The sequence below is a fragment of the Dendropsophus ebraccatus genome, chromosome 2 (assembly GCF_027789765.1).
Source record: "Dendropsophus ebraccatus isolate aDenEbr1 chromosome 2, aDenEbr1.pat, whole genome shotgun sequence".
Classification (NCBI taxonomy): domain Eukaryota; kingdom Metazoa; phylum Chordata; class Amphibia; order Anura; family Hylidae; genus Dendropsophus; species Dendropsophus ebraccatus.
Genome location: NC_091455.1, coordinates 95,592,569 through 95,605,517, shown reverse-complemented (window position 1 = coordinate 95,605,517; position 12,949 = coordinate 95,592,569). Strand labels below are relative to the sequence as shown.

General features: G+C 48.1%; 1 protein-coding gene across 3 annotated transcripts in view; it reads right to left on the bottom strand.

Annotated features, from left to right (window-relative positions):
- Positions 1-12,949, bottom strand: part of MAK (male germ cell associated kinase) — a 71,667-nt gene that overhangs the window by 40,583 nt on the left and 18,135 nt on the right. For 2 of the 3 annotated variants that reach the window (XM_069958025.1, XM_069958028.1), the window contains exon 1: positions 7,763-7,851. The exons of the other annotated variant lie outside the window; for it this stretch is intronic. The gene's annotated coding sequence lies outside the window, so the exon portion shown is untranslated. Of the gene's footprint in view, positions 1-7,762; positions 7,852-12,949 lie in introns of those variants that run through there. 3 annotated transcript variants of the gene reach the window in all.

The window sequence follows — 12,949 nt, the reverse complement described above, 5'->3', positions numbered from 1 at the left end:
AGGATATTGATCTGCAGCAGCAGCCTGTACTCAGCACTGATACTACTGCACTATGCTGCTGGCTGAAGGATTCTTTCCTGGTGGTGCTGGCTGGGTTTTGGTGGGGCTTTTTGGGTCTGGTCCTGTGACATTGGGGTTGCAGGGCCGTTCCATGGCCTCCCTTCCCTGCACGTGCACGCTTTGCGGGGTTGGCGGTCGCTGACCGACACGGTGTGGAGTTAGCGTAGGGACCCGTGTGGACCAGAGGACCTGCGCGGTGGTACACGGGGCAATATGGCTTGATCAATTCATATACAGACACTCTGGTGTTGATTTTTAATATAGGCCTAGCGGCATTAGTATCAGCCATAGATGGGATGTGCAGCGGTTCCATTCTCTCCAGTTCGTGTTTTACAGTTCTCCCTCTCTGAACAGCTCGCACTCCTTTATAAGACCCACATGACCAAAATTGGCAGGATATGCCTGTGCTCACATGTCTGGACCCTATGTCTTCCCCATTCTGTGAGAGCAGCAATGGTAAGTGTAATACCATATCCATACTTGTGTCGTTTGGGGGCAGCCTTCCCCGCCGGTCGTGCTGGCTGGGTTTTGGTGGGGCTTTTTGGGTCTGGTCCTGTGACATTGGGGTTGCAGAGCCGTTCCATGGCCTCCCTCCCCTGCACGTGCACGCTTTGTGGGGTTGGTGGTCGCTGACCGACACGGTGTGGAGTTAGCGTAGGGACCCGTGTGGACCAGAGGACCTGCGCGGTGGTACACGGGGCAATATGGCTTGATCAATTCATATAAGACACTCTGGTGTTGATTTTTAATATAGGTCTAGCGGCATTAGTATCAGCCATAGATGGGATGTGCAGCCGTTCCATTCTCTCCAGTTCGGATTCTTTCCTGGGCTACTAAAATTATATGGCATTTGTGATTGGGAATGATTTATTTAGCAATGATTTATTGTAGCTAGTATGATGGTCACCCAGCTTTCCCAGCATCCTGTATGTCAGTGTAATGGAGGTCTCCCAGCATCCTGTATGTCAGTGTAATGGAGGTCACCCAGCTTTCCCAGCATTCTGTATGTGAGTGTAATGGAGTTCACCCAGCTCTCCCAGCATCCTGTATGTCAGTGTAATAAAGGTCATCCAGCTCTCCCAGCATCGTGTATGTCAGTGTAATGGAGGTCACCCAGCTCTCCCAGCATCCTGTATGGCAGTATAATGGTGATTAACCAGCTCTCCCAGCATCCTGTATGTCAGTGTCTAATGGAGGTCACCCAGCTCTTCCAGCATCCTGTATAGTAGTCAGTATAATGGCGGTCACCCAGCTTTCCCAGCATCGTGTATAGTAATCAGTATATGGAGGTCACCCAGCTTTCCTAGCATCCTGTATAGTAGTCAGTATAATGGAGGTCACCCGGCTTTTTCAGCATCTTGTATAGAAGTCAGTATGATGGAGGTCACCCAGCTAGATAGATAGATAGATAGGCATTGTAACCTGCTTATGTTCCCTATGGGTAACATAATTGGTTGGGGGCCCACTCAGACTTGCTCGCCCCTCCCCTAGGCTGAACCCCTAGCTACGCCCCTGCGTACAGATGTCTGCAGGAGCGCCAATCAGGAAGGCCACGGACCGCCACGGAGGCACCTGTCCCCCTCTGTGCTGGTAAGTACCTTTATCAGGAGTCGTGTGGTTTAGGGGGCTGGGGTTTGGGGGTGGCGCTCGTTGTAGTAGGATTTAGGATCATATCTAAATCCTTCAGCCTCAGCCTGGTTTGATTGTGGGGGTTGTCTGGAGGGGTGGGGGTTGTCTGGAGGGGTGGGAGGCTGTGGATTTAGTCTGTCACTATTAGGGGGTATCAAGAAGGGGGGGGGCGCCGAAAGAAAGTTTCGCACAGGGCGCCATATATCCTAAAGCCGGCCCTGCTCACCCCCACCCACTGATCAGGAAAACATGGCATACTTCAAGGAAAAGGCACAGATTTCAGTGCAAACCAAATCTGTGCCTTTTCCCTAGCATGCTCCAGGCATGTGAATGGCACATTCCACCATTATGTCTATATGAATGGCGTGACTAGTAATGCACGATGCACCGAAATATCGATACTACTATCGATATTCCGGGCATAAAAACGGTTCGGTACCAGGATTTCCTGCTATCGATACTTTATGTTAAACTGCCTAATAACGCAGTTTAACATAAAGTATAGCGCAGAGAACACAGCAGGCAGCCATCTGAGCGCCAGCCATGTTCTCTGCGCCCACTGACCCCTAGTGTCACCTCTGCTGACCGCCCACCCTCCACGCCCGGCGGCGCCAAATTCAAATAGACGGCACTTAGCGATTGCTATTGCCGGCTATTTTACTGTGTACATGCCGTCCTCCTGAGCCGATCCCGTGGGCAGCAGGCATTTAAGCATTCCCATACAATGACGCCTGAACCACCGCAATACCCACCCCCCAACCCACCCCCGGTGCAGCTAGTTCATGCAGAGTGACGCTTAGTTTAGTAGCAGGTCGCTGTGCTGCGGCAGGGCTGTGGAGAGCACGGACTGTACATAGTGTACACCGCCCAGTATACCTGTCAGTGCCGCCTCACTGGGGGATGGGAAACTGCACGTCCGAGTCCAGGGGCTGAGTCCTAGGGAGCCGGTAAAGCTGAGGGCCGTGGTGGGGGAAGAGCAGGGCTGCCTTTTTGGTTCCTGTGCACACTTAAAGGGGTAGTGCACCAAAAAAAAATTTCTTTCAAATCAACTGCTGCCATGAAGTGCCAGAGATTTGTAATTTACTTCTATTAAAAAATCTCAAGCCTTCCAGTACTTATCAGCTGCTGTATGCCCAGCAGGAAGTGGTATTATTTCCAGTCTGGAGAGCAGGAGAGGTTTTCTATGGGGATTTGCTCCTTCTCTGGACAGTTCCTGACATGGACAGAGGAGGCAACAGAGAGCACTGTGTCAGACAGGAAAGAAAACACCACTTCCTGCTGGACACACAGCAGCTGATAAATACTGGAAGGCTTGAGATTTTTTAATAGAAGTAAATTACAAATCTCTGGCACTTCATGGCAGCAGTTGATTTGAAAGAAAAAACATTTCGGTGCACTACCCCTTTAAGGGCTGACAGCTGCGGCACTGTAGATGTGCAGAGGGATGCGGCCCTGGGGGGTGACTACACAGGAGTGCTGCCCATGGGGCTGCTATGGAGCTTGTCCCCCTCAGTCATGGAGAAGCTGTAACAGAGACTGTGGAAGAGGAGTGTGCACAAGGCTCCTATGGTGCTGGAGCTGCTGGTGTGCAAGGGCCACACAGGCCCCAAGGCTCTACCAGGGGGAGTGCTGGCTAGAACCAGACTGGAGAGACTCTATATGGCTCCTGGAGTGCTAAGGGTCAGGCTGAGGTAATACTACTACTCCCAGCAGGTCCATTCATCCATAATTATAGGGAAACTATCAGCAAATAACCATCTGATATGGGCAAATAAGATACAGTGCAATGCCTTCTTGAGCAGTACAACTCCTAACATAATTCCTTTTGCACAAGGAGGTATGCTGGGAGGAGTTGTAGTGCCCAAGCAGATATGCTGGTAGTGTCAGTTGTGCAGCAGCAGCAGCTAACTGACACAACAACTACTCCCAGCATACCTCCTTGTGCACAGCAATTTCCAGCATACCTCCTTAGGCACTACAACTCCAAGCATACTTTCTCGTGCACAAGGAGTTATGCTGGGAGGTAGAGGGGAATTAAAAATTGTGGAAAAAAAGTGTTTAAAATTTTAAGAAATTCATAATAAAAGTTCTAATAATCTCCCGCCCTTTTCCCTTTTTTCAAAAAAGTAAAAAAAAAAAAATGAAACCTATTTGGCATCATTACATAAATAATTTTCCATACTGTAAAATATATAAAAAAAGTGATTTAAAAGTCACATAAATAAAAATATGCTACATAGGGGGCATTATATCTGCCATCTGGGCAGAGGGGCATTATATTTGTATTTTTAAGCTTTTTTTCCCAAACTTCATAAAGTATCGAATTGGTATCGAGTATGGAAATAAAAAAAAGCTGGTATCGGTATCGAACTCAAAATTATGGTATCGTGACATCCCTAGGCGTGACTACCCTGTGAGGTCAACCACAAGTGGAAAAGGGATTGGACAGGCTGGATTTCACCCTGTCTGATCCTACTGCTTTCTGAGAAAATTGCCATCATGCGTCTGGCAGTCACTTATCTCCTTTCGCTGTAAAAAAACATCTGTTATGGGGTAGTTGGCCAAACAATAGTGTTATGGCTATAGCCAGCTGTAGGCTTCCCCCCCCCCCCCCCCCCCCCCCCCCCCTTACATGCACGTCATGTCTTGGAAAGCATTATAAATATAGGTGACATCTGAATGTAATTTCAATATAACAAATTCTACCAGCTAATGGTTATTCTCATGTAACCGATATGTAAAAGAACATGTCAGTATATAGTATTCAAGTAAGTATTTTTTGATAATTTTTTTTATAATTAAAGCTCTAAAAAACAACAGTGTTTTAGGTGTGTGACAGCTTCCAGAAGCAGTAGATTGTTGCCATAAAGCAGAGAGTGCACATATTCAATAGACGGGTCGATTTTACTGAACAGAAACACCATTTTTCTAAACAGAAATGTACAGAACACAGTAACTAACAAGTGATGAATGAAAAAACCCTAGGCTCCTGCCAACTAGCAGCAGGTGTCAGAGGCGGGCACAAGTCTCTGTGACAGCTGGTGTTGGCGATGCTGCCAGCCATCTATGATCAGCTTAACAAGCTGCTGTCACCAGGCTCTGATCCACTCAGTCTGTTATTAATATAGAAACTCCTACCTGTACTGGACTCTGCTAAGCAGGAGCTGTCCACACAAAGATGGTGCAAAGGAAAAGTAGAAGAGTTCACTAAAGCAACCAATAAGATGGCTTTTGTCAGTTTTGTTCTACCTACATACACTAGGGTTCTTTTTACATCACCTCTTTCCACTATGTAATTTTACATCCCTGAACAAATTGTTTAGTGGCCAAATGTGGGAAGAATGGCTTATGGGTGACCAAAATGTAACCTGTATTTGTTTTCTAGGGTATAAACCCACACACCGTATACGCAGCGTATTTACTGCTGCGATACGCAGCAAATACGCAGCAGAAACGCAGCAAATACGCAGCAGATTAGATCTAAATAACTGAACACAGCATCAAATCTGTACCATCAAATCTGCTGCGTATTTGTTGCTTATCTGCTGCGTATACGGTGTGTGGGTTTGTACCCCTAATAAGAAAACATTGTATGGTAAAACAAGGATGCTATATACAGTGTATATATGTGTGTATGCCACACCCCTTTTTCTACAAAAGTAAAACTATATAGGGCTGTATCCCATTGATTTCTATAGACCTAACATATGCTAATATACATCCAAAATGTATACATCCACATATAATGTATGCTGATATACATCCACATATATAACCTATGCTGATATACCTCCACATATAACGTATGCTAATATACATCCACATATATAACGTATGCTGATATACACCCACATATAATGTATGCTGATATACATCCACATATATAACGTATGCTGATATACTTCCACATATAATGTATGCTGATATACATACACATATAACGTATGCTGATATACATACACATATAACGTATGCTGATATACATACACATATAACGTATGCTGATATACATACACATATAACGTATGCTGATATACTTCCACATATAATGTATGCTGATATACATACACATATAACGTATGCTGATATACATACACATATAACATATGCTGATATACATACACATATAACATATGCTGATATACATACACCTATAACGTATGCTGATATACATACACATATAATGTATGCTGATATACATCCACCTATAACGTATGCTGATATACATACACATATAACATATGCTGATATACATCCACATGTATAGTGTATGCTGATATACATCCACGTATAACATATGCTGATATACATCCACGTATAACATATGCTGATATACATCCACATGTATAGTGTATGCTGATATACATCCACGTATCACGTAAGCTGATATACATCCACATATATAATGTATGCTGATATACATCCAAAATGTACACATCCACATATAAGGTATGCTGATATACATCCACATATAAATTAGGGTAGTATTACACGGGCCGATGAAGGCCCGATAATAAATGTAAACAAGCGCTGATCTGCTAGAACGGCGCTCGTTTACTGGGCCTATTACATGGCCCGATAATCGTTTAAGAAGGGCTGCAGGAACATCATTACCAATGTCCTTGCAGCCCTTTTTAATACTTTATACATTCCCTGTCAGGCTGCAGGGCTCCTCTTGTTCTGTGCTTCTCCCTGGGTCCCGCACGCTCCAGCTTCAGAGCAGCCTGTCCCAGCAGACAGGCCACTAAGGCAATCATTGGCCACGGCGGTCCCGGCCAGTGATTGGCTGAGCGGCCTATCTCATATCTATTCATTTATTTTACAATAACATGCAATATTAATTGTGAATACGAAATAATTACATATCTGGGCCAAACAGAGCATCAGTGCTGGATCAGGTAGAGATAGAGAAACCATAGATAGCTAGCTAGATAGATAGGAGATAGATAGATAGGAGATAGATAGATAGGAGATAGATAAACCATAGATAGATAGATAGATAGATAGATAGAAGATAGATAGATAGGAGATAGATAGATAGGAGATAGATAAACCATAGATAGATAGATAGATAGATAGATAGATAGGAGATAGATAGATAGATAGATAGATAGATAGATAGATAGATAGATAGATAGGAGATAGATAGATAATAGACAGACAGATAGGAGATAGATAGATAGATAGATGGATAGGGGATAGATAGATAGATAGATAGATAGATAGATAGATAGATAGATAGATAGATAGATAGATAGGAGATAGATAAACCATAGATAGATAGATAGATAGATAGGAGATAGATAGATAGATAGATAGATAGATAGATAGATAGATAGATAGATAGATAGGAGATAGATAAACCATAGATAGATAGATAGATAGATAGATAGAAGATAGATAGATAGATAGATAGATAGATAGGAGATAGATAAACCATAGATAGATAGATAGATAGATAGATAGAAGATAGATAGATAGATAGATAGGAGATAGATAGATAGATAGATAGATAGATAGATAGATAGATAGGAGATAGATAAACCATAGATAGATAGATAGATAGATAGATAGGAGATAGATAGATAGAAGATAGATAGATAGATAAACCATAGATAGATAGGAGATAGATAGATAGATAGATAGATAGATAGATAGATAGATAGATAGATAGATAAACCATAGATAGATAGGAGATAGATAGATAGATAGATAGATAGATAGATAGATAGATAATTGAGCAGACAGATGGATGGGACATGTCTGGGTAGTTGTATTCCCCGTCCTTCAGCCTCTTTGCAGCAGTGACAATGATTTTCCAATACGTCCTGCCAGTAATAAGCACACTGGGCATGCTGGGACTTGTAGTTCCTCTCTTACTTAATAAACGCCGCTACCTGCGCAAATTTAACTCGGATAAAGTGAGGCGCATTCAACACATCGGCTGAACAGACATCTGGCGTCTTTCTCTGTGAATGTTCACAGGCAGAAAGCCGGAGGTGAGACCTGTCCAGTGTGTGAACAGGCGCTCTAGTTCGGAGCATGCACGCGCAGAGTCTCCTCTTATTCTCACCTGTTCGGGGGTTTCAGCCGCGGAGTCACGTGATTCGCCCCTCTGCTCCCCGGTTTCTGGAAGTGTGTGAGACTCGTCTCCTTGGTAACAGCAGCCAGCATTACGTGGGCGGGACAGAGCGCGAAGTGCAGAGAATGACGTCCATACATAGCTCCATATATGGTGGGGGCGGGATAAACGCGGCTGATTGGCAAAGGTATTAAAACCAGTTAGGTCTGTCAGGAGGCGGCACCGTTGCGTTTTCGGCAAGAGCCAAAGCTGTGACAGAAAGGACGAGCGCTCCTCTCAAGTGCAGAGAGTGTCGGGGTGGCGCAGGGCTAATATTGGGGTCGTCTGTACTGACTTCTGCGGATCTCCGTGGCGGTTCTCATACGCCGAGGCAGCCAATCTAGCTGTGTGTGGCTGGGCGGCAGTGTAATCACTACAGCCAGGGCCCATATTGGCTCCTAGAAGCATTGGCAGAGAGCTGTGCGGACCTACATCCTGGTGTACTGACCTACATCATGGTGTACTGACCTACATCATGGTGTGCTGACCTACATCATGGTGTGCTGACCTACATCATGGTGTGCTGACCTACATCCTGGTGTGCTGACCTACATCCTGGTGTGCTGACCTACATCCTGGTGTGCTGACCTACATCATGGTGTACTGACCTACATCATGGTGTGCTGACACATCCTGGTGTGCTGACCTACATCCTGGTTTGCTGACCTACATCATGGTGTGCTGACCTACATCATGGTGTGCTGACCTACATCCTGGTGTGCTGACCTACATCCGAGTGTACTGACCTACATCCTGGTGTCCAAGCTCGAGTCCTGCTCTACGCTTGGGCCTTAGCACTTGGTCCTATTTTATTCGTTCCATAGACCCAATGATATTTGCCTGTGGATTCCGCCGTCTGCCCAGAGAATTGACGTAGTGTGAACTTACCCTTAGTGTGAACATAGGAGGATTATAATGTGGGCAATCTGGGCGACCACCCCAGCTCCAGGGGGGGCCCAGGGAGATTACACCCATTATAATCCCGCAGTCACCCGCCGCTGCCCTGTGCTCCGGTCCGTTGTTAACCCATAGGGGACACAGCCAGTTTTCATTTTTGCGCTTCCGTTTTTCTTTTTTATTGTGTATATAAGCCCATAGCAGTTGCATTTTTCCACCTAGAGACCCAGATGAGCCCTTATTTTTAGCGTCACTAATTGTACTGTGCAATGGAAGACGTAATTTTTGCCATCTTGTGTCGACGTTGTCCTCTTCGGAAGGCCGAACAAACAGCTCCAGCCGTCCCTCATGCGGGCCCCCCCTCTGCTGCGTCATCAGCTGCTCAGCCGCAATTGGCCTCCCGAAGATGACGTCGTCGACACAAGATGGCGGCCAGGTTTGACAGCGAACACGCAAGTATAATGCACCAACACTTCCGGGTAGGGATGCACGATGCACCGAAATATCGATACTACTATCGATATTTCGGGCAAAAATTTGATTTGGTACCAGGATTTCCTGGTATCGAAAGCAGAGAACATGGCCGGCGGCTAACTGAGCGCTGGCCATGTTCTCTGGGTGCTGCCCCCTGGTGTCACCTCCTCCGTCAACTCCCCTCCCTCCGCTCACAGCAGTGATAAGCTATAGCCGGCACATAGCGATCGCATGTGCCGCCTATGTAGCTGTAGCTGACGGTGTCCCACTGACAGCAGCATCTGACCCGTTCCAGAAGCAGTGGAGGTCGGCTACTATGTGTAGCAGATCCCCTCCGCTAATGACTGCAGCCTGCCGCAGGGTGAGGGGGTCCGCGGGTGGAGGGACAGTCTTGTTGTAGTGATGACCCTCGGACACACACACACCAGGGTCCAGGGGTGATTCTAGCCTCTCTGCTGCCCGAGGCGAACTATAGAATGACGCCCCCCCCCCCCCACTGCTGTCCCCAATAAACATAATGTTTGGTCCCTTGCTGCACAGAGGATGTCAGGAGAGGAGGAGGCTGACTTTATAGGAGAGGTCCCAGCAGCACAGAGGATGTCACGAGAGGAGGGGGCTAATCCTATAGGAGAGGTCCCAGCAGCACAGAGGATGTCAGGAGATGAGGGTGCTAATCCTATAGGAGAGGTCCCAGCAGCACAGAGGATGTCAGGAGAGGAGGGTGCTAATCCTATAGGAGAAGTCCCAGCAGCACAGAGGATGTCAGGAGAGGAGGGTGCTGATCTTTTAGGAGATGGTCCCCCTCTTCCCCCCTTATAGATGGTCCCCCTCTTCCCCCCTTATAGATGGTCCCCCTCTTCCCCCCCTTATAGATGGTCCCCTCTCCCTTATAGATGGTCCCCCTCTCCCCCCCTTATAGATGGTCCCCCTCTCCCCCCTCCCTTATAGATGGTCCCCCTCTCCCCCCTCCCTTATAGATGGTCCCCCTCTTTCCCCTCCCTTATAGATGGTCCCCCTCTTCCCCCCTTATAGATGGTCCCCCTCTTCCCCCCCCCCTTATAGTTGGTCCCCCTCTTCCCTCTCTCCCCCCCTTATAGATGGTCCCCCTCTCCCCCCCCCTTATAGATGGTCCCCCTCTTCCCCCCCCTTTATAGATGGTCCCCCTCTTCCCTCTCTCCCCCTCCCTTATAGATGGTCCCCTCTCCCTTATAGATGGTCCCCCTCCCCCCCTTATACATGGTCCCCCTCTCCCCCCTCCCTTATAGATGCCCCCTTATAGATGGTCCCCCTCTTTCCCCCTCCCTTATAGATGGTCCCCCTCTCCCCCTTATACATGGTCCCCCTCTTCCCCCCCCTTATAGACGGTCCCCCTCCCGCCCCTCCCTTATAGATGGTCCCCCCTTATAGATGGTCCCCCTCTTTCCCCCCTCCCTTATAGATGGCCCCCCCCCCTTATAGATGGTCCCCCTCTTTCCCCCCTTCCTTATAGATGGCCCCCCCCTATAGATGGTCCCCCTCTTCCCTCTCCCCCTCCCTTATAGATGGTCCCCCCCCCCTTATAGATCGTCCCCCTCTTTCCCCCCTCCCTTATAGATCGTCCCCCTCTTTCCCCCCTCCCTTATAGATGGCCCCCTTCCCCCCCCCTACCTTATAGATGGTCCCCCTCTCCCCCCCCCCCCCTGCACAGCAGATAAAACAAAAACAAAAAACAGCACACAACTCACCTGCCCTCCGTTCCCCCGTCGAGCCTCTCTGGTCTGGTCCCGGCTGATGTGCGGCTGCCCGGGGTGTCCCGTCCTGTCCCCGGCAGCGCGCGCATCACAGAGCTCCCCGTGCGCCTGTGCCTGTGACTTCCGGCGCACGGGGAGCTCTCTGATGCGCGCGCTGCCGGGGACAGGACGGGACACCCCGGGCAGCCGCACATCAGCCGGGGGACTAAGGCTGCATTCCCACGTTCCGTGATCCTGACGGATCACGGACGTGGAATGCATGTACTGGAGCCCCCCCGCCCCCGGGAAGTATCTGTAATGAGATGCTGTGAGCGGGGGAGACTGTATTCATAAGCGCCGCGCTGTAGTATCAGCACCGCGCGGCTGATTTAGTACAGCGCGGCGCTTATGAATACAGTCTCCCCCGCTCACAGCATCTCATTACAGATACTGCCCGGGGGCGGGGGGGCTCCAGTACATGGTACAGTCAGGGCTGTTTTAATACATTGGTGGGCCCAGTGCACAGCCCTCAAGAGTGGGCCCCCCCTTACCTTTCTGCACATTGTATAATGTACTGAATTTGCCCCCACACTGTATCAAGAGCCCCAATACATACAGTAGTTACCTTATAACACTATTTCCACCATACAGTGATTACATATTACATAAAAACTGCACTAAACAAAACAGAAAGATATCACCATTGATACCATTACATAATACCGCCACACCATGACCCCTATCAGTACAAGCCTATAACAGAGTGAAGTTACATCCAGTGACTCACCGGGGGCGTCTTCTCCGATCAGAGTCTGTCACCTTTTCTTTTTCTCTCCATCCAGCGTGGGCCACCTTGAAGTCTTCTCCTGGCTGTGAATCTTCTCTCCAGAATCTGCCAGACAAATATTTTAGGCTCCAACACATACAGTAGTTAGGTCCCTTGTACCCCTATACAGTAGTTACACCCCTCTGTACTCCTACATAGTTACACCCCTCTGTGCCTCCATAGTTTTAAGGTGTCCCTGTAGTATATAGACCCTCATGTGCTCCTCCAGTTATATACAGCCCTCCTGTGCGCTCCCCCATTAGTATATAGCCCCCCTGTGCACTCTCCCCAGTAGTATATAGCCCCCTGTGCTCACCCACAATAGTATATAGCCCCCCTGTGCTCTCCCCCAATAGTATATAGCCCCCCTATGCTCTCCCACAATAGTATATAGCCCCCCTGTGCTCTCCCACAATAGTATATAGCCCCCCTGTGCTCTCCCACAATAGTATATAGCCCCCTGTGCTCTCCCACAATAGTATATAGCCCCCCTGTGCTCTCCCACAATAGTATATAGCCCCCCTGTGCTCTCCCCCAATAGTATATAGCCCCCCTGTGCTCCCCCTCAATAGTATATAGCCCCCCTGTGCTCTCCATAATATATAGCCCCCTGTGCTCTCCCCCATAGTATATAGACCCCTGTGCTCCCCAATAGTATATAGCTCCCCTGTGCTCCCCAATAGTATATAGCCCCTGTGCTCCCCAATAGTATATAGCTAACCTGTGCTCCCCAATAGTATATAACCCCCTGTGCTCCCCCATAGTATATAGCCCCCTGTGCTCCCCCATAGTATATAGCCCCCTGTGCTCCCCAGTAGTATATAGCCCCCTGTGCTCCCCATAGTATATAGCTCCCCTGTGCTCCCCCATAGTATATAGCTCCCCTGTGCTCCCCCATAGTATATAGCCCCCTGTGCTCCCCCATAGTATATAGCCCCCTGTGCTCCCCCAAAGTATATAGCTCCCCTGTGCTCCCCCATAGTATATAGCTCCCCTGTGCTCCCCAATAGTATATAGCCCCCTGTGCTTCCCAATAGTATATAGCTCCCCTGTGCTCCCCAATAGTATATAGCTCCCCTGTGCTCCCCCATAGTGTATAGCCCCCTGTGCTCCCCCATAGTATATAGCTCCCCTGTGCTCCCCCATAGTATATAGCCCCCTGTGCTCCCCCATAGTATATAGCCCCCTGTGCTCCCCCATAGTATATAGCCCCCTGTGCTCCCCAATAGTATA